We start from the raw sequence: 22,510 nt of genomic DNA, 5'->3' as shown, positions 1-22,510 counted from the left end.
GGCATGCACTGTAATCCCAGCTACTCGGGAGGCTGAGGCACAAGAATCACTTAAACATGGGAGGTGGAGGTTGCAGTGAGCTGAGATCAAGGTTGCACCACTGCACTCCAGCCTGGGTGACAGAGAGAGAGTCTGTCTCAAAAAAAAAAAAAAAAAAATAGAGATCCTGTAGCTGAAGAAAAAAAGAGAATTATAGTAGTATAAATATGGAATATCTTCTCAAAGTAACAGCTTTTTTTCAGTGTTGAAATTTGAGAATATATATGTAATATATAATTATATGTAATACATAACATCAGCTATACTGAGCCCCAAGTTGCTCTTCAAAGAATCAGTGTGTCAGTATGCTCAGCTTTCTTATTCTTTAATTCTCTATTTTAAAGTTTAACTTCCTTGTAGTTTCAGTAAACAACATTTTTCACCAGTTCTAATCAGTAGTTCACATCTGTTCCCCTGGGCCCCTACTCCGTCCTGACTCATCCCAGTCACCTTCTCTGGTCACCTGCTCTGGTCACCTGCTCTGGTCATCTGCTCCGGTCACCTGCTCCAGTCACCTACTTTGACCTGAGGTACCCCCGGTCACTTGCTCTGATCTGTTCCTTAATTGTCCTTCCTGCCAAACTACCCACCCCACTACTCCGGCTCATACCCCTGCTCTCTTTAAAATAGCCAATCAGAATTAGCCTAGACTGTGCCGTCTAACCCTAGCCAATAGAAGAATGACACAGCAGTAAGGCCTGCCTCCATCAGGAGTCAGAACCCCTTCCTTTCCCTTGTCCATGTATGTGCTTGCCATTGTTCCATCTGGGAGCCATACCCTTCTATACAAGTAAATTGCCTTGCTGAGAAAATTTATATTTGAGTGCCACTTCTTTTGTGGCACTGAAAATTTACTTATAGCAATAATTATATATACGATATATATGTAACATTGAAGAGTATGTTTTTCTCTGGTAAGCATAAAGAATGGGTGCTGTAAATATCAGCTTTGCCAAAAGCAAAAGACAGAAGTGTTCTCTTTTGTTAAAAGCCATGGGCCTAATAGTAAGTCTTAGTTTTGTAATGTAATTTCATTTGGGTACTAGATAACACAGATAAGTCCTAGGAATTGTTTAGCACATCCCTTGGACAGTATCTTCTTAAATATTGCTTCTGTTGACCCTAAAATAGAAAACAAATCAGAATCAATATCCAAATATTTGGTGTGATTAAAGGGAAATTAATACTTGCCTATACATGGCAGCTTTTTGTTTTTGTGCGGCAATTTAAAAACCTGATTTGTATTCTGAAGCTAGTTGAAAAGTATCTGGTAACCTGTAGAGAACCAGCCCCTACACACCACCCATGGGTACCCCGAGTTCGGTGGCAACAAAGGAATGAGAAAAAGATTAAGAATGAAAATGGGACCGGGGGCCATCACTTGTACTGGAGGCAGTGAAGGCCCTGAGCTTAGGTTCTCCACAGTATTTATTGGTTACAATCACTTTGAGCAGTCAGCAGACGGTGGGGTGAAGGTGAGGTGATAGTGGGGAGAGGGCGGCATCACGGTGGAACAATCCTCAGAGAACAGGAGCTGGTGTGTCATTCTAAAGATTGCTAGCAGTGGTGGCTTTGTGAGTTTCTTTCAAAAGCAGAAGCATGTGGTTATCTGTAGATTGCATTCTAGGTGCAGCTGGAGGGAGTGAGTCTCACAAGGAGCATACAAGTCTGGTTGCTCTGTAATGCTACAGAAGGGATGTGAAGTCCTTGGGCATGTTATGTACTGTCACAGAGTCAAGGTCACTCTGCACCTGGAATGTGAAGGCTTAGGGAAGTCTGCCTCCCCAGGGGCCTGACGCAGTTTGACACGGTTTAGTGTTCCCAGTACTTGTAACCATTTCACGTGGACACTCTGTAAGCCCTTCCTCTGTTTCCATTTCCCCCAACAGTAACCTGCTCAAGGTTATTCACAAAACAGTATTGAAGTTTAACCAGTATGATGGAATGCTCAAGCAGGTCTTAAATTAGGCCCAGGAGTTCTGTAACGGAAACATCCTTCTAGGAATTTATCCTAAGATGCACCCGTATGAAATAACTAAGAAGAGCTGACATTTACTGAGCTTTCACTGTTTTATACTCTGTGGTACGTAGTCTGCGTGGATTATCTTGTTTCATTCATACAACAACTTTATACATCTATTGCTATCCTCGTTTCATACATAAGAAAATGATGGTTAAAATTTGCCCAGTTTTAGGGTTGGGATATTTGGCTAATAAAAATACACAATACCTGGTTAAACTTAAATTTCAAATAATCGGTAACATTTTAGTGTGCACGTGGCTACATTTTTTTTTTTTTTTTTTTTGAGACGGAGTCTCACTCTGTCACCAGGCTGGAGTGCAGTGGCGCCATCTCAGCTCACTGCAACCTGTGCCTCCCAGGTTCAAGCAATTCTCCTGCCTCAGCCTCCCAAGTAGCTGGGACTACAGGTGTGCATCACCACACCCAGCTAATTTTTGTATTTTTAGTAGAGACGGGTTTCACCATGTTCATCAGGATGGTCTTGATCTTTTGACCTCATGATCCGCCCACCCTGGCCTCCCAAAGTCCTGGGATTATAGGTGTGAGCCACTGTGCCTGGCCCATATGGCTACATTTTGAATGAGTCCTCCATAATTCATGTTGAAACAATTGACAGTGCAACTGTGCCACAGTTTGAAAACCTCTTGTCCCCACCAAAATTCGTGATGAGGCTTGGTCCCCTCGGTAACAGTGTTGAGACAGAATAGGACCTTAAAGACGCATTTGGGTCATGAGGGGTCAGCCCCGTGAAAAGATTAATGCAGTCACTGAGCATTCCCACTCCTGGAGACTGGATTAGGTACTTTGAGAGCCGGTTGTTAATGAGCAACACTGCCCCTTCAGCACCCACTTCCCCTTCCAGTTCTCTGCCATGTTATGACATAGCACAAAGCCCTCACTGGCAGCCTACCAGTTAGGGCTGCTGGATCTTCTGCTTCCCAGTCTCTAGGAGAGTGAGAAAATAAATTTCTGTTTTTTAAAACTACCCACTCTCAGGTATTTTATTATAGCAGCACAGATGAAGACAAGCCTATTTCACATATTGCATAGGATACACCACAAAATTATTCTTAATCTGAAATTCAAATTATAGGCCATTCTGTATTTCTTTTCTTTCTTTTTTTTTTTTTTTTTTTTTTTTGAGATGGAGTTTTGCTTGTTACCCAGGCTGGAGTGCAATGGCGTGGTCTCAGCTCAGCTCACCGCAACCTCTGCCTCTGGGTTCAAGCAATTCTCCCGCCTCAGCCTCCTGAGTAGCTGGGACTCCAGGCGTGCACCACCATGCCCAGCTAATTTTTTGTATTTTTAGTAGAGATGGGGTTTCACCATGTTGACCAGGATGGTCTTGATCTCTTGACCTGGTGATCCACCCGCCTCGGCCTCCCAAAGTGCTGGGATTACAGGCGTGAGCCACCATGCCCGGTCCCCATCCTGTATTTCATCTGGCAACTGGATCCAGGGACAAACAATAACACAGCCCTTATATGATCCTAATCAGCCTCGCCTCAAAGACTGAGTTTAACCAGAATGATACACTGAAAAGAACATTTTAATGTCATTCTGTATAATAGTGAAAAATTGGACCTGACCCAAATCCTCAATTACTAGAATAATGGTTAAGTAATTATTGCACATTATTTAGGTAGAATAGTATTTATTTAAAGTAATAGATATAAACAGATGCATCTCATACTCTTCGGATTGGCAAGTATTAAATATCTGATACTAATTGGCAAGTATTAAATATCTTCTCCTGGTCAGGAGAAGATGGAACAATTGAAATTTACATGCCCTGATGATATCCTAGAGCATGATTTCAAATGTTAATTTGTGTATAAATCACCTAGAGATCTTGGTAAAAATGCAGATTTTAATTAAGTAGGTGGAGCACAAGACACACCATTTCTAACACACTCCCAGGTGACGTTGATGTTGCTTGTTGCTGGCTGCTGGACCACCATTTGAATAATGAGGCTCTAAAGCTCTGTCTTCAAATTCTTTTGCTTGAATATATACTAAAATAATAATAATGTTTAAAAATCCAAGAACTTAGTATCCCCTTATACATGTTTAAGCTGAATTTTTCATTACTAGTTTAGGTAGTTTGAAGGATTACTTTCTGGCAACATATTTACGTATTTAAATAAACTTCTTATACACTTTTAAATATCTCTAGTAGACTTCACCCTAGTTTGCCTGCCACTGCTGTGAATAGTTTCTGAGAAGGATGCCAGCAGGACTGATCCCCAATGCGGCTTATTTGATATTACCCTATGTATGTTTTATATGAGCTGCAACCACGGAAGGAAACTGGGCAAAGATACATGTGTACTCTCTGCGCTGCCTTTGCAAGAGAAACCCCTGCCTGAAATATCTGTCCATTTCCAGTCAAGACACAACCATGGTTCGAAGGGTCAAAAGCATTCAATTTGGCACCCAGAAGCAGCTCTCTCTGGCTGAGGGCAGTAGCCACAGGACTCAGCTGGGGACCATCAGCTGTCTACATATACAACAGCTGGAGAAATGAGTCCCAGTCCTTAAGGAAAAACCTGGGTGGCACAACATGGCACCCCCTACACCCTGACAACCCCATAGGGTATTTGGCAGGGCCTGGTAATCCAGTGGAAGACGGGCTGGGGAATATGGTTAGCACAGTTCAGCTCGGTAAGGCCCCTGCTTTGGTTCAGGTGCTGCTTTTCTCTCTCTCTCTTTTTGAGACAGTGTTTCCCTCTGTCGCCAAGTCTTGATTGCAGTGGTGGGATCTCGGTTCACTGCAATATTCGCTTCCTGGGTTCAAGTGATTCTCCTGCCTCAGCCTCCAAGTAGCTGAGACTAGAGGCGTGAGTCACCATGCCCAGCTAATTTTTTGTATCTTTAGTAGAAACGGGGTTTCACACATTAGCAAGGATGGTCTCGATCTCCTGACCTCGTGATTTACCCGACTAGGCCTCCCAAAGTGCTGGAATTACAGGCGTGTGCCACCGCGCCTGGCCACTGCTCTTTAATTTATAGGGGATGTAAAATTTCCTCCATTACTACACCTGTACATCAGTCTTTCATTGTGAAGCAATTAGTTCTTTTAAAAAGTTAAAAAAAAAATCTTAACCAAGTGGGATTATTTCAGAAATGCAAAGAAGGTTAATATTAAGATATTCTTCAATATAACTTGGCATTACTGGGCCAAAGATGAATGCCTACACCATTTTTCTGAGAAATTGCCAAATTCCTCTTTACGGGAGTTGTATACATTTACAGTCTTATCACCAATGTATGAGTGTTTTTCACAACTTCTCTCTTTACATTTTAACCTACATTTCTTCTATCACAAGCGACGCTTAACGTCTTTTAATATATTTAAGAGCATTTACCCTTTTTTTTCCACTTATGGGGTCTCACTGTATTGCCCAGGCTGGAGGGCAGTGATTATTCACAGGCGCGATCCCCTGCCGATCAGCAGGGGAGTTTTGCCCAGCTCGGTTTCCGAGCCGGGCCGCTTCCGCCCTCCTTGGGGGAACCTGGTGGTCCCCGCTCCCGGGAGGCCACCACACCGATGCGGAACTCGGTGTCCCCGCGCAGTGGCCACAGCGCATACAGCGCAGAGCTCCCAGGCTCAAGAGCTGCTCCCGCCTCAGCTTCTGGAGTAGCGACTCCACAGGCGGGACATTTGTCATTAATGGGGTGTTTTTTGAGACCGCGGATGACAGACGACAGCAGTTAGATCACGCGCGGCGCCGCTGCGCAAACGCTGGGGAGGGAGCAACGCTGGGGCGGCAGCCGGTGACGTCAGGGCAGCGGGAGTTGACGTCACCGCGGCACGGGGGCGGGGCCGTCTGTCACGCGGCGGCGCTGGGCGGAGGCAGCGCGCGGAGCTTGACTAGGGCCCTGGGCCTGGGGAGGCGCGGCCTCCACTGCGCTCGGCGCATGCGCGGCGTCTGGCTGCTGGGCCCCGGTGCAGTTCCGCCCGCCGCGGCTCCTGCTGCTGGCACCGGGGCTGTGGCGGGAGGGACGATGCCGCAGCCCGAGTCCCGGAAGGCGGCGATCCTGGGCTGCGGGCATCGCGGTGAGTACCCGCCCGGCGGCGCCTGCTCTCGCGCGGCCTCCCCGCGTCCCTCAGCACCTCCAAGAGCAGCGGCGGCGGCGCGCGGGGCCGGGGCAGGCTGGGACGGCGGCGGGGCAGCGCCTGGCTCCCCGCGGGGCCGGGGCTCCCGTACGCCCGCTGGGTGAGGCTCGCTTCTCGGGGAGACGCCGCTGCCCCTGCGCCTCCCCGGGCGTCTCTTGAGGCGGGTCCGCGGGCGCGGGGGGAGGGCCATGGCGCGGGCCGCGTTTTCGGGCATTTAGGACCGAGGCACACCTGACCCTTCAGCCTCTCCAGCATTTCTTAAAATGAAGTCCGGAGCAGTGTTGTCCACTTACAGGAAACAAAATGCCCAGAAATAGAACATTCCACACACACAAAACTAGAGAGAACAGTGTGAAAGGAAGATGAACCTCGTGTTCCCACATCACTGAGCCACAGTCAGGCTGGGAACTGCGTCCGGCAAAACTGCTCCCGCTTTATTCCCGAGACAGCTGCGAACGAAGGGAAAAGGCCGCGCAGCTCCCTCGCCGTTTGCCCAGGAAGAAATGCGCTGCGGGCCTCCAGATCTTTACCCTTTCACCCTGGCCGTGTAAACTGACAGGCCATCTTCGCAGGCGAGGGACGGGGACCGAACTCTAGTCATCCCTCTGCTCAGCCGAGACAAGTGCGTGTCCGATGGCTTCCTTTGAAAGCGCAGATTCACTGAGCCAGACGAAGGCGCCAGTGACTGTTCCTCTGCCCGGCCGGTCTTGTAAATTGTGTATTCAGGGAAAGGCTGTGTAGAGGCTCCGAAGAATGCAGCCGTTTGTCTGTCATCTACCCCTGACCTGGAAGCCCCCACTTCGAGTCGTCCCGCCCTTGCGGACGGAACCAGTCTGTACCTGTATTTGATTGAAGTCTCCTGTCCCCGTAAAATCTCTAACTAGGCCGTGTCCCCGCCACCTTGGTACATGTTCTCAGGCTCTCCCGAGGGCGGTGTCATGGGCCGTAGACACTATTTGGCTCAGAATAAATCTCTTTAAAATTTATTTATTTATTTGTTTATTTTTATTTATTAATTTTTGAGACAGAGTTTCGCTCTTGTTACCCAGGCTGGAGTGCAATGGCGCAATCTCAGCTCACCGCAACCTCCGCCTCCTGGGTTCAGGCAATTCTCCTGCCTCAGCCTCCTGAGTAGCAGGGATTACAGGCACGCGCCACCATGCCCAGCTAATTTTTTGTACTTTTTAGTAGAGATGGGGTTTCACCATGTTGACCAGGATGGTCTTGATCTCTTGACCTGGTGATCCACCCGCCTCGGCCTCCCAAAGTGCTGGGATTACAGGCTTGAGCCACCACGCCCAGCCTAAAATTTAAATTAAAAAAAAAAATTTTGTGGGTACATAGTAAGCGTATGTATTTATAGGTACATGAGATATTTGATGTGGTGTAGAATGCATAGTAATCACGTCAAGGTAAGCCAGGTATCCGTCCGCTCAAGCATTTATCCTTTCTTAGTGGTACAAACAACCGAGTACACTCTTTTAAAGTTACTTTAAAATGTGCAGCATGGTTGACTTTAGTCATGCTGTTGTGATGTCAAATACTAGATCTTACGCATTCTATGTAACTTATGCATTCTATGTAAAAATGATGTATATTTTTCTGACGGAATCTTATTCTGTCGCCAGCTGGAGCGCAGTTGTGCGATCTCAGCTCACTGCAACCTCCCCGTCCTGCCTTCAAGCGAGTCTCCTGCCTTAGCCTCCTGAGTAGCTAGAACTACAGGTGGGCGCCACCATGTCCAGCTGATTTTTGTATTTTTAGTAGAGATGAGGTTTCACCATGTTGGCCAGGATGGTCTCGATCTTCTAACCTTGTGATCCACCTGCCTCAGCCTCCCGAAGTGCTGGGATTACAGGAGTGAGCCACCGTACCCAGCCATAACTATATTTTTGTGTACATTAACTGTCTCTCCCCTCACCCCCCTCTCAGCCTCTGGTAACCATCATCTGGTCGGTCTCTCCATGAGTTCAGTTGTTTTAATTTTTAGCTTCCACAGATAACAACAGGGGAAGTTTGTTATTCTGTGTACCTGGCTTATTTCACTTAACATAATGACCTCCAGTTCTTTCCCTGTTACTGCAAATGATGGGATCTCATTCTTTTATATGGCTGAATAGTACTCCATTGTGTAAATGTATGATGTTTTCTTTACCTATTCATCTATTGATGGACATTTAGGTTGGTCCAAATCTTGGCTATTGTGAACAGTGCTGCAACACACCTCTTCGGTACACTGATTTCCTTTTTTGGGGGGTATATACCTATGAGTGGGATTGCTGAACCATGTGATGGCTCTACTTTTAGTTTTTGGGGAACTTCCAAACTGGTCTCCATAGTGCTTGTACTAATTTATGCCCACTGATGGTGTACAAGGATTCCCTTTTCTCCATATCCTCACCATCATTCATTTTTGCCTGTCGTTTGGATATAAGCCATTTTAACTGGGGTGAGATGATATCTTGTTGTAGTTTTGATTTGTATTTCTCTGATGATCAGTGATGTTGAGCACCTTTTCATCTGCCTGTTTGACATTTGTATGTCTTATTTTGAGAAATGTCTATTCAGATCTTTTGCTCATTTTTAAATAGGGCTATTAGATTTCTTGGATCAGTGTTTTGTAGTTTTCATTGTAGAGATTGTTCACTTTGGTTAATTTCTAAGTAATTTTATTTGTGGCTATCATAAATGGGATTACTTTCTTGATTTCTTTTTCAGATTGCTGTTGGCATAGGGAAATGCTCTGATATTTGTATGCTCTGATATTTGATAAGTTACTTTGATTGTTTTGCGTATGTTGAACCATCCTTGCATCCCTGGGATAAATCCCACTTAGTCATGATGAATGATCTTTTAAATGTGTCACTGAATTCAGTTTGCTAGTATTTTGTTGAGGATTTTTTTATCAGTGTTCATCAGGGATACTGACCTGTAGTTTTATTTTTTTGATGTGTCTTTATCTGGTTTTGGTAGCAAGGTAATATTAGCCTCATAGAATGAGTTTGAAAGTATTCTCTTCTCTGTTTTTTTGAAATAGTTCAGGTAGGATTGGTATTAGCTTTTCTTTAAAAGTTGTATAGAATTCAGCAGTGAAGCCCTCAGGTCCTGGGGCTTTTCTTTGGCGGGAGACTTTTCATTACAGCTTTGATCTTGTTACTTGCTATCTGTTCAAGTTTTGCATTTCTTGATAGTTCAATCTTGGCAGGTTGTATGTGTCTAGGAATTTATCCATTTTCTCTAGGTTTTCCAATTTATTGGCATATAATTAGTCGCTCATAGTAGCCTCTAATCTTGGATTTCTGTGATATCGATTGTGAAGTCTCCTTTTTCATCTCTGATTTTATTTTTGGGGGCTTCTCTCTTTTTTGCATAGTCTGGCTAATGGTTTGTATTTTGTTTATCTTTTCAAAAAAGAAACTTTTTGTTTCATTGATCTTTTGTATTTTTTTCATTTTAATTTATTTCTGCTCTGATCTTTATTATTGCTTTTCTTCCACCAATTTTGGGTTGGGATTTCCTCATGCTTTTTTAGTTCCTTAAGATTCATTATTAGGTGGTTTATCCGTAGTTTTTCTATTTTTTTGATGTAGGTGCTTATTGCTATAAACTTTACTCTTAGTTCTGCTTTCACTATATCCATAGGTTTTGGTACGTTGTTTCCATTATCATTTGCTTAAAGAAATTGTAAAATTTATTTCTTAATATCTTCATTGAACTGGTCATTCAGGTACATCTTATTTAATGTACATTTGTTTTCTGGTTGTTTTGTGGTCTGCTTCCCTCTTTCCTTCCTTCCTGTCTTCTGTTTAGTGAAGGTTATTTTCTCTGGTGGTATGTTTTAATTTCTTGCTTTTTATTTTTTGTGTATCTATCATATGCTTTTAGATTTGAGGTTACCATGAGGCTTGAAAATAGTATCTTCTTTTTCTTTTGAGACGGAGTTTTGCTCTTGTTACCCAGGCTGGAGTGCAAAGGTGTGATCTCGGCTCACTGCAACTTCCACCTCCTGGGTTCAGGCAATTCTGCTGCCTCAGCCTCCTGAGTAGCTGCGACTACAGGCACGCGCCACCGTGCCCAGCTAATTTTTTGTATTTTTAGTAGAGACAGGGTTTCACCATGTTGACCAGGATGGTCTCGATCTCTTGACCTCGTGATCCACCTGCCTTGGCCTCCCAAAGTGCTGGGATTACAGGCGTGAGCCACCACGCCCAGTCTGAAAATAGTATCTTCTAACTATCTTAAACCTATGGCAACTTAACCACTGATTGTGTAAACAAAGAGACAAGCGAAAAGGAAACTAATAAAAACTACACATTGGGCAGGTGCAGGGGCTCTTGAGTGTAATCGCAGCACTTTGGGAGGCTGAAGTGGTACATTGCTTGAACTCAGAAGTTCAAGACCTAGGGACCAGGCATGGTGACTCACACCTGTAATCCCAGCACTTTGGGAGGCCGAGGCTGGGGTATCATTTGAAGTCAGGAGTTCAAGACCAACCTGGCCAAAATAGCAAAACCCTGTCTTCTACTAAAAATACAAAAATTACCTGGGCATGGTGCTACACACCTGTAATCCCAGTACTTGGGAGACTGAGGCAGGAGAATCACTTGAATCTGGGAGGTGGAGGTTGTGGTAAGCCAAAATCACGCCACTGGACCCTAGCCTGGGCAACAGAAGAAGACTCCATCTCAGAAAAAAAAGATCAGCTTGGACAACATGGCAAAACCCCGTCTCTACAAAAAAAATACAAAAATTAGCCAAGCATGGTGGTGCACACTTGTAGTTCCAGCCACTTGGAAGGCTTAGGTGGGAGGATTGCTTGAGCCCAGGAGGTTGAGGCTGCAGTGAGTTGTGATTGCTCCCCTGCACTCCAGCTTGAGCAACAGAGTGAGACCCTGTGGGTGTGGGTGTGTGTGTATGTGCATATTTGTGTGTGTGTGTGTGCTTGTGTATGTTTACCCTGTATATATAAATATGTAAATACATTTTAACTACATTTGCATTTTAACTCCATCCCCCGCTTTTAAACTTTTTGTTGTTTCTATTTATATCTTATTGTATTGTATATGTCCTGAAAACTTGTAGTTATTATTTTTGATCAGTTCATCTTTTAGTCTTTCTACTCAAGACATGAGTGGCTCACACACTACAATTATAGTATTGTAATATTCTGTGTTTTTCTGTGTACTTGCTATTACCAGTGAGTTTTATACCTTCAGGCAGATGCTTTCTTTTTTTTTTTTGAGATGGAGTTTCGCTCTTGTTACCCAGGCTGGAGTGCAATGGGGCGATCTCGGCTCACTGTAAGCTCCGCCTCCTGGGCTCAGCCAGTTCTCCTGCCTCAGCCTCCTGAGTAGCTGGGATTACAGGCATGCGCCACCATGCCCAGCTAATTTTTTGTATTTTTAGTAGAGATGGGGTTTCACCATGTTGACCAGGATGGTCTCGATCTCTTGACCTCGTGATCCGCCCGCCTCAGCCTCCCAGGCTTGAGCCACTGCGCCTGGCCGATGCTTTCTTATTGTGCAGTAACATCCGTTTCTTTCAGATTTAAGAACTCTCTTTGGCATTTCTTGTAAGATATATTGACGAAATCCCTCAGCTTTTGTCTGGAAGATCTTTATTTCTTCTTCATATTTGAAGGATATTTTTGCTGGATATACTATTCTAAGATAAAAGTTTTTTTTTCCCTTCAGCACTCTCGTGGCCTTTAAGGCTACCACTGAGAAATCTGCTGTCAGACATATTGGAGCTCCATTGTGTGTTGTTTCTTTCCTCTTGCTGCTTTTAGGATTTTTTTCTTCATCTTTGACCTTTGGGTGTTTGATTGTTAAATAGCTTGGGTCACCTTACTTGGGTTAAATCTGCTTGATGTTCTCATTCTTAAATATTTTCCTCTAGGTTTGGGATGTTCTTTGTTACTATCTCTTGGAATTAATTTTCTGCCCTCGCCTTCTGTCTACTTATTCTGTAAGGGCACCTTTTAAATTCACCATTTTGAGGTTGTTTTCTAGATATTGTAGGTGTGCTTCATTCTTTTCTGTGTTTTTTCCTTTTGTCTCTTCTGACTGTGTACGTTCAAATGGCCTGTCTTCAAGTTCACTAATTTTTTGTTCCGCTTGATCTGTTCTGCTGTTAAGAGACTGATTCATTCTTCAGTATGTTAGTTGCATTTCTCAGCTCCAGAATTTCTGCTTGATTGTTTTGAATTATTTTGATCTCTTTGTTAAATTTATCTGATAGAATTCTGAATTCCTTCTCTGCGTTATCTTTAGATTTGTTGAGTTTCCTCAAAACAGCTATATTGAATTCTTTTCTTGAAAGGTCACATCTCTGTCTCTCCAAGATTGGTCGCTGATGCCTTATGTAGTTCATTTGGTGAGGTCATGTTTTCCTGAGTCATCCTGATGCTTGAGGATGTTTGTCGGTGCCTGGGCATTGAAGAGTCAGGTATTTATTGTAGTCTCCACAGTCTGGACTTGTTTGTACCCATCCTTCTTGGGAAGACTTTCCAGTTGTTCAAAGGAACTCTGATGTTGTGATGTAAATTTTTCATCACTGCTGCCATGTGTGCCTTAGATGGCACCCCAAGCCCAGTAACAATGTGGCTCTTGTAGACTCATAGAGGTACTGCCTTGGTGGTCTTAGATAGGATCTGAAAGATTTCTCTAGATTACCAGGCAGAGAGATGCTTTTGCTCTTTTCTTACTCTCTCCCAAACAGATGGTGTCTCTTTGCTGAGCTGTCTGGAGCTGGGGGAGTGGTGAAACAGGTACCACTGTGGCCACCACCACTGAGATGACACTGGGGCAGACCTGAAGCCGGAACAATACCGGGTCTCAACCAAGGCCCTTGGCAACCACCATGGTTACCACCTTTATTTGCTCAAGGCCCTGAGGCTCTGGAGTCAGCAGGGAGTGAAACCAGCCAGGCTTTTGTCCTTCCCTTCAGGGTGGCAAGTTCCCCTTAGCCTTAGGCAGGTCCAGTGGTGCCATCCTGGAGCCAGGGCCTGGAGTTGGAAGCCTTAGGAATCTACCTGGTGCTTTATTCTCCTGCGGCTGAGCTGGCACCCAAGCCTTCCCACTCCTCCCTCCCCTTTTCATGAGCAAAGGAGTCTCGCCCTTAGCTGCCATTGCCCTAGGCTCATGGCAGGTACTGCCTGGCTACTGCCAGTGTTCATTCAAGGCCCAAGTGCTCTTCAGTCAGCTTGTAGTGAGTGCCGCCAGGCCTGAGGCTCTCCCTTTGGGCAGCAGGCTCCCCTCTGGCCCAGGGCAGGTCCAGAAATACCATCCAAGAGCCAAGTTTGGAATCAAGGACCCCAAGAGCCTGCTTGGTGCCCTACCCCACTGTGGTCACACTGATACCTAGACTGCAAGCCGTAGTCCATTTTGCTCTTCCCTCTCCTTTTCTCAAGCAGAAGTTGCTTTCCGTAACCTCCACATCTGGGAGTGTGCTGGGTCACACCTGAAGGCAGCATGTCTGAGTCTCACCCAAAGGCCCATGATGAGTACAGCCTGGTTACCACTGCTGATTGTTTGGGGCCTGAGGGCTCTTTAGTCAGCAGGTGATAAATCCTGCCAGAACTAGGTCCTTCCCTTCAAGGTAGCAGGTTCCCTTGTAGCCCAGGCTGTGTCTAGAAATGTTGCCTGGGACATCTGGTGTCTAGGGTCCAGAATGGGAGCCTCAGGACTTTGCCTGGTGCCCTGTTCTGTTGCGGTTGAGCTAGTGTCCAAGTTGGAAGACGAAGTTCTGTTTACTCTTCCCTCCCTCTCCTCAAGTGGAAGGAAAGAGTCTACCCTGGAGCTGTGAGCTACACTGCCTGGGGTTGAGGGAGAGTGGTACAAGCACTCCCTTGGTGGCCCCACTGGTGTTTTGCTGGGCTGCCTGCCCCTCAAGTCCATTGACTCCAAGCCAAGCACAGCACCGAGACTTGCCCAGGAACTGCAGTCTTTGTGGTCTGACTGCTATTCAGGTTTCTTTTGAATCCCAGAGCAGTTGAATCCATGGTGAGTCTTGCTGGAACTCGAGTTTCCACCACCAAGATGGGCGGTTCTCCTCGGCTCAGGCTCATCTACATGCTTCCTCTGTGGGGGCCAGCTGCATTCTGCCCTGTGTTGCTTTCTGCTGTGACAGCGCAGCACTGAGTTCCGATGTCAAAGTCCCACAGTCACTGTGCTCTCCCTCCCCTAAGCACACAGATTCTCTCTCTGTACCACAGGGATGGGAAAGGAATGGTGTCAGTGACTCTTGCAGTAATATGTTAAAACCATGTGATTGCTCACCTGATTTTTAGTTATTATAAAGATGCTTTTTTGTGTGCATTGTTATTTAATTTGGGAAGATGATTGGTGGAGGTTTCTATTTGGCCATCTGGCTCTGCTTCTCCCCCTAGAATATCTTTTTTTTTTTTTTTAATGGTTAGTTTGTGCTAGCTGGGATTTTAACCAGATCCACATTTATTTGGTTGATATGCCTCTTAAATTTCTTTTTCTTCCTTGCAATATGTTTGTTAAAGAAATTGGGTCATTTGTCTTGTACAACTTTACATATTTTTAAAATGCATGCTGTTTGGATAAATATAAAAATATCAAGCCCCTCCACCCTCCACTTCTGGTAGACTTTACCTTTTGAGGGGAATTAAGATGCTCATGATAGACTAGTTTTGCTTATTTTTACCATCAGAGAAGATTTGGTCTGTTTCCTTTCTACTTCACATTGTGAGAACTGTTGGTTGCTTGGTTTTCCAAACATAAAATGGTATTGTAATTTTGAATATGCTTTTCATTCTCCTGTGAACTCACCAAAATATTCTGGTATCACTCTCCTCCCTTAAATCACAGATGTAGGGTAGATGCTTCAGAATGTTTAAAAATAATATTTTCCTTTTCCCCAGAAATACTATATTTTGAGATCTACTCTGCCTAAGCAAAAATAGGAAATAGAAAAACCTCTTGCCTCAGTATGTATCATTTGAGCCTCTCAAGTTAAATGTCATCAAACAGTAGGTGTCAGTTCTTCACTTCTGACAATTTCTTTTCTGTTCCTTGTAAAAAGTTCTGCACTTTTGTTGTAAAATAGACATAATATAAAATTTATCATTTTAACTATTTTTAACAAGTGGCATTAAGTCCATTCCCAATATTATGTCACTGTCATCAAAACTTTTTCATTACCCCAAGCAGAAACTCTAATCATTCAGCAGTAACTCCCCATTTTCCCAGCCCCTTTCCGTTTGTGAATATGCGTATTCTAGATAGGTAAGTGGAATTGTACAGTATTTATTCTGCTGTGTCTGATTTATTTCACAATGTTTTCAAGCTTCATCCATGCTGTAACATGCATTATACCTCTTTTTTATGGCTGAATAATATTCCATGTGTGTATATATCACAGTTTGCTTATCCATTCATCCCTTAGGATACTGGATTGTTTCCACCTTTTGGCTGTTGTGAAATGCTGTTGCTGTGAACTTGTGATCACAGGTATCCGTTTGACCCCTGTTTTCAGTTCTTTTGAGTATACTATATACACTATATATTTATGTATCTGTATACTGTATACCTCTATAGTGGAGTGGCACTGCTGGGTTATATGGCACTTCCGTGTTTAACATATTGAAGAGCTGACAAACTCTTCATCACATTTTAAAAAAGGCTTTCTTAAAGACCTTCATCCCTTACTAGTTGCTAAATCTGATGACTCCACCTCTATTCACACCTGTCTTGGCTTCCCTGTAAATCTTTTTTTTTTTAATTGCAATTTTAGGTTTTGGGGTACATGTAAAGAACATGCAAGATTGTTGCATAGGTACACACATGGCAGTGTGATTTGCTGCCTTCCTCCCCTTCACCTATATCTGGCGTATTTCCCCATGCTATCTCTCCCCAACTCCCCACCCCACACTGTCCCTTCCCTATTTCCCCCAACAGACCCCCGTGTGTGATGCTCCCCTCCCTGTGTCCATGTCTTCTCATTGTTCAACACCCGCCTATGAGTGAGAACAAGCAGTGTTTGGTTTTCTGTTCTTGTGTCAGTTTGCTGAGAATGATGGTTTCCAGGTTCATCCATGTCCCTACAAAGGACACGAACTCATCGTTTTTGATGGCTGCATAATACTCCATGGTGTATATATGCCACATTTTCCTTGTCCAGTCTGTCATCGATGGGCATTTGGGTTGGTTCCAAGTCTTTGCTATTGTAAACAGTGCTGCAATGAATGTTCGTGTGCGTATGTCTATAACAGAATGATTTATAATCCTTTGGATATATATCCAGTAATGGGATTGCTGGGTCAAATGGAATTTCTATTTCTAGGTCTTGAGGAATCGCCACACTGTCTTCCACAATGGTTGAACTAATTTACACTCCCACCAACAGTGTAAAAGTGTTCCTATTTCTCTACATCCTCTCCAGCATCTGTTGTCTCCAGATTTTTTAATGATCTCCATTCTAACTGGTGTGAGATGGTATCTCAATGTAGTTTTGATTTGCATTTCTCTAATGACCAGTGATGATAAGCATTTTTTTCATGTTTGTTGGCCTCATGTATGTCTTCTTTTGTAAAGTGTCTGTTCATATCCTTCACCCACTTTTGAATGGGCTTGTTTTTTTCTTGTAAATCTATTTTAGTTCTTTTTAAATTCTGGATATCAGCCCTTTGTCAGATGGGTAAACTGCAAAAATTTTTTCCCATTCTGTTGGTTGCTGATTCACTCTAATGACTGTTTCTTTTGCCGTGAAGAAGCTGTGGAGTTTGATGAGGTCCCATTTGTCTGTTTTGGCCCCATTTGTCTGTTTTGGCTTTTGTTGCCAATGCTTTTGGTGTTTTGGTCATGAAGCCCTTCCCTACCCCTATGTCCTGAATGGTTTTGCCTAGATTTTCTTCAAGGATTTTTGTGATGTTAGATCTTATGTTTAAGTCTTTAATCCATCTGGAGTTAATTTTAGTGTAAGGTGTCAGGAAGGGGTCCAGTTTCTGCTTTCTGCACATGGCTAGCCAGTTTTCACAACACCTTTTATTAAACAGGGAATCATTTCCCCATTGCTTGTTTTTGTAAGGTTTGTCAAAGATCAGATTATAGATATGTTGTGTTGCCTCCGAGGCCTCTGTTCTGTTCCATTGGTCTATATCTCTGTTTTGGTACCAGTACCATGCTCTTTTGATTACTGTAGCCTTGTAGTATAGTTTGAAGTCTGGTAGTGTGATACCTCCCACTTTGTTCTTTTTGCTTAGAATTGACTTGGCTATGTGGGCTCTCTTTTGGTTCCATATAAAGTTTAAGGTGGTTTTTTTCCAGTTCTGTGAAGAAGGCCATTGGTAGCTTGATGGGGATAGCATTGAATCTATAGATTACTTTGGGCAGTATGGCCATTTTCATGATATTGATTCTTCCTAACCATGAACATGGAATGTTTCTCCATCTGTTTGTGTCCTCTCTTATTTCGTTGAGCAGTGGTTTATAGTTTTCCTTGAAGAGGTCCCTTACGTTCCTTGTGAGTTGTATTCCTAGGTATTTTATTCTCTTTGTAGCAATTGTGAATGGCAGTTCGTTCTTGATTTGGCTCTCTTTAAGTCTGTTATTGGTGTATAGGAATGCTTGTGATTTTTGCACATTGATTTTGTATCCTGAGACTTTGCTGAAGTTGCTTATCAGTTTCAGGAGATTTTGGGCTGAGACAATGGGGTCTTCTAGGTATACTATCATGTCATCTGCAAATAGAGACAGTTTGCCTTCATCCTTTCCTATTTGAATTCCCTTTATTTCTTTTTCTTGCCTGATTGCTCTGGCTAGAACTTCCAGTACTATATGGAATAGGAGTGGTGAGAGAGGGCATCCTTGTCTAGTGCCAGATTTCAAAGAGAGGGCATCCTTGTCTAGTGCCAGATTTCAAATTTTTTTGAAGAAGTTTTTTTGATCTTGCTCCTCTAGCTCTTTCAATTCAGTATATCAATATTCAGTATGATATTGGCTCTTGGTTTGTCATAAATAGCTTCTATTATTTTGAGATACATTCCGTCAATACCTAGTTTATTGAAGGTTTTTAGCATAAAGAGCTGTTGAATGTTGTCAAAGGCCTTCTCTGCATCTGTTGAGATAATCGTGTTTTTTGTCTTTGGTTCTGTTTATGTGGTGAATTTTGTTTATAAACTTGCATATGTTGAACCAGCCTTACATCCCTGGGGTGAATCCTACTTGCTCATGGTGGATAAGCTTTTCGATGTACTGTTGCAATCAGTTTCCCAGTATTTTATTGAAGATTTTTGCATCTACGTTCATCATGGATATTGACCTGAAGTTTTCTTTTTTGCTGAGTCTCTGCCAGGTTTTGGTATCAGAATGATGTTGGTCTCATAAAATGATTTCAGAAGGACTCCCTCTTTTTGGATTATTTGGAATAGTTTCAGAAGGAATGGTACAGCTCCTCTTTGTATGTCTGATAGAATTCGGCTGTGAACCCATCTGGAGCTGGGCTTTTTTTGGCTGGTAGGCTCTTAATTGCTGCCTCAACTTCAAAACTTGTTATTCATCTATTCAGGGTTTCGACTTCTTCCTAGTTTAGGCTTGGAAGGATGCAAGTGTCCAGGAATTTATGCATTTCTTCCAGGTTTACTAGTTTATGTGCATAGAGTTGTTTGTAACAATTTCTGATGATGGTTTGAATTTCTGTGGAATCTGTAGTGATAGCTCCTTTATCATTTTTTATTGCATCTATTTGATTATTCTCTCTTTTCTTTTTTATTAATCTAGTTACTGGTCTATTTTGTTGATCTTTTTGAAAAACCAGCTCCTGGATTTATTGATTTTTTTGAAGGGTTTTTCGTGTGTCTGTTTCCTTCAGTTCTGCTCTGATCTTGTCTTCTGCTAGGTTTTGAGTTTTTTTGATCTTGCTCCTCTAGCTCTTTCAATTTTGACGAGAGGGTGTCAATTTTAGATCTCTCCTTGCTTCTCCTGTGGGCATTTATTGCTATATATTTTCCTCTAGGGATTGCTTTAAATGTGTCCCAGAGATTCTGGTATGTTGTGTCTTCGTTCTCATTGCTTTCAAAGAACATATTTATTTCTGCCTTCATTTCATTGTTTATTCAGTCAACATTCAAGAGCCAGTTGTTCAGTTTCCATGAAGCTGTGTGCTTCTGAGTTAGTTTCTGAATTCTGAGTTCTAAGTTGATTGCACTGTGATCTGAGAGACAGTTGGTTATGATTTCTGTTCTTTTGCATTTGCTGAGGAGTGATTTACTTCCAATTATGTGGTCAATTTTAGAGTAGGTGCAATGTGGTGCTGAGAAAAATGTATATTCTGTGGATTTGGGGTGGAGAGTTCTCTAAATGTCTATTAGGTTTGCTTGTTCCAGGTCTGAGTTCAACTCCTGGATATCCTTGTTAATTTTCTGTCTGGTTGATCTGTCTAATATTGACAATGGGGTGTTAAAGTTTCCCACTATTATTGTGTGGGAGTCTAAGTCTCTTTGTAAGTCATTAAGAACTTGCCTTATGTATCTGGGTGCTCCTGTATTGGGTGCATATATATTTAGGAACATTAACTCTTCTTGTTGCATTGATCCTTTTACCATTATGTAATGTCCTTCTTTGTCTCTTTTGATCTTTGTTGCTTTAAAGTCTATTTCATCAGAGACGAGAATTGTAACTCCTGCTTTTTTTTGCTCCCCATTTTCTTGGTAAATCTTCCTGCTTCCCTTTATTTTGAGCCTTTGTGTATCCTTGCGTGTGAGATGGGTTTCCTGGATACAGCACACCGATGGGTTTTGGCTTTTTATCCAATCTGCCAGTCTGTGTCTTTTGATTGTGCATTTAGTCCATTTACATTTAGGGTTAATATTGTTATGTGTGCATTCCATACTGCCATTTTGATGCTAGCTGGCTGTTTTGCCCATTAGTGGATGCAGTTTTTTCATTGTGTTGAGGCTTTTTACCATTTGGTAAGTTTTTGGAGTGGCTGGTACTGGTTGTTCCTTTCTATGTTTAGTGCCTCTTTCAGGAGCTCTTGTAAAGCAGGCCTGGTGGTGATGAAATCTCTGAGTACTTGCTTGTTCGCAAAAGATTTTATTTTTCCTTCACTTACGAAGCTTAGTTTGTTTGGCTGGATATAAAATTCTGGGTTGAAAGTTCTTTTCTTTAAGGATGTTGAGTATTGGCCCCCACACTCTTTGGCTTGTAGGATTTCTGCTGAGAGATCTGCTGTGAGTCTGATGGGCTTCCCTTTTTGGGTAACCTGACCTCTTTCTCTCTGGCTGCCCTTAGCATTTTCTCCTTCATTTCAACCCTGGTGAATCTGAGGATTATGTGCCTTGGGGTTGCTCTTCTTGAGGAATATCTTTGTGGTGTTCTTTGTATTACCTGGAGTTGAATATTGTCCTGCCTTGCTAAGTTGGGGAAATTTTCCTGAATAATATCCTGAAGAGTATTTTCCAGCTTGGATTCATTCTCTCTGTCACAGTCAGGTACACCTATCAAACACAGATTAGGTCTTTTCACATAGTCCCATATTTCTTGAAGACTTTGTTCATTCCTTTTTACCCTTTTTTCTCGAATCTTGCCTTCTCGTTTTATTTCATTGAGTTAATCTTCTATCTCTGATATCCTTTCTTCTGCTTGGCCAATTTGGGTGTTGAAACTTGTGTATGCTTTGCGAAGTTCTTGTGTTGTGTTTTTCAGCTCCGTCAATCACTTATATTCCTCTCTAAGTTGTCCATTCTCATTAGCATTTCATCAAATCTTTTTTCAAGGTTCTTAGTTTCTTTACATTAGGTGAGAACATGTTCTTTTAATTCACAGAAGTTTCTTATTACTCACCTTCTGAAGCCTGTTTCTGTCAATTCATGATACTCATTCTTCATCCAGCATTGTTTCCTTGCTGTGAGGAGTTGTGATCCCTTGTAGGAGGAGAGGCATTCTGATTTCAGGTGTTTTCATTCTTTTTGCACTTGTTTCTTCCCATCTTTCTGGATTCATCCACCTGTCATCTTTGTAGTTGCTGACTTTCAGACTGGGTCTCTGAGTGGACATCCAGTTTGTTGATGATGAAGTTATTTCTTTCTGTTTCTTAGTTTTCCTTCTAACAGTCTGGCCCCTCTGCTGTAGGACTGCTGAGGTCCACTCCAGGCATGCTTGCCTGGGGATCACCTGCAGCAGCTGCAGAACAGTAAGGGTTGCTGCCAGTTTCTTCTTCTGCTATCTTTGTCCCAGAAGGATACCTGCCAAATGTCAGTCTGAGCTCTCCTTTATGAGGTGACTCTTTGGATATACGGGGGTCAGGGAGCTGCTTGAGGAGACAGTCTGTCCTTTATAGGAGCTCAAATGCTGAGCTGTAAGCTCCGTTCATTCAGAGCTGGTGGGCAGGTACGTTTAAGTCTGCTGCAGCAGAACTCATAAACCCCTTTTTTTCCCCAGGTGCTCTGTCCTGGAGAGTTAGGGCTTTATTTATGAGTTTCCGTTTTGCTGCTGCCTTTTTTTCCAGGGCTGCCCTGCCCAGCATGGAGGCAGCCTAGTCACTGTCTGCCTGCAGAGGCTTTGCTGAGCTGCTGTGGGCTCCACCCAGCTACCGTGTGAACTTCCCTGCAGTCCTGTTTATACAGGTTTAGTTAGAACTGCCTCGGCAATTGTGGCCCACCTGTGTAACGGCGGACTCTCTCTGTAATGGCGGGTTGCCTCAGAAATGGCAGACTACCTCTGTAGTGGTGGAATGCCTCGGTAATGGTGGACGTCCCTCCCCCACAGAGCTGGACCTTCCCCTTCCCCACAGAGCTGGACCTTTAGCTGTGCTGGCTTTGAAACTCTCAACCCAGAGCATTTCCAATTGCTGTTTTTTTGTGGGGGTGGGACCAGCCGAGCCTGATCACCTGGCTCCCTGCCTCAGAGCCTTTTTTTTTTAGTTGAAAGATGGACTCTCTCCCAGGTATTCCAGTCGTGTATTGAAAAAGCACTGGGATCTGTGTGATTTCCTGTGTGGCGACCCACTGCTGGCTGAAACAGCAGCACTGAGATTCGTGGTGCTTTTTTGCCTGGGAATCTCCTGGCCTGGCTCCCTGTTTCAGTCTCCTTTTTAATCAGATGAATGGACGACTCTGCCTTCCTGGAGCTCCAATCGCAGCTAAAAGGGCAGTGTATTTTGTATGCAGAATTGCCGTGCCAGGGCACCAGCAAAACAGCCGCGCTGGTGACCCGTGGGGCTCCTCCACCTGGGAATTTCCTGGTCTGTGAGCAATACAAATCCATCTGGAAATGTGGCGTCCACTCACCCCCTGCGCTTTCACTGGGAGCTACAATACTGAGCTACTGCTAATCGGCCATCTTGGATCCCTCCCTCCCCTA

At 43.5% G+C, this 22,510-nt stretch overlaps 1 protein-coding gene across 6 annotated transcripts in view; it reads left to right on the top strand.

Annotated features, from left to right (window-relative positions):
• Positions 1-5,962: 5,962 nt before the first annotated feature.
• The window catches only part of GALNT11 (polypeptide N-acetylgalactosaminyltransferase 11), a 74,244-nt gene continuing 57,696 nt past the window's right edge, over positions 5,963-22,510 (top strand). For 3 of the 6 annotated variants that reach the window (XM_078343421.1, XM_078343425.1, XM_035254332.3), the window contains exon 1: positions 5,963-6,122. The gene's annotated coding sequence lies outside the window, so the exon portion shown is untranslated. Of the gene's footprint in view, positions 6,123-7,810; positions 7,908-15,596; positions 15,662-22,510 lie in introns of all 6 variants that reach the window. The other 3 variants (XM_078343422.1, XM_078343424.1, XM_078343423.1) reach the window with 2 other exon arrangements.

This window comes from Callithrix jacchus, chromosome 11 (assembly GCF_049354715.1).
Source record: "Callithrix jacchus isolate 240 chromosome 11, calJac240_pri, whole genome shotgun sequence".
Classification (NCBI taxonomy): domain Eukaryota; kingdom Metazoa; phylum Chordata; class Mammalia; order Primates; family Cebidae; genus Callithrix; species Callithrix jacchus.
This window is presented reverse-complemented; position numbering and strand designations above follow the sequence as displayed.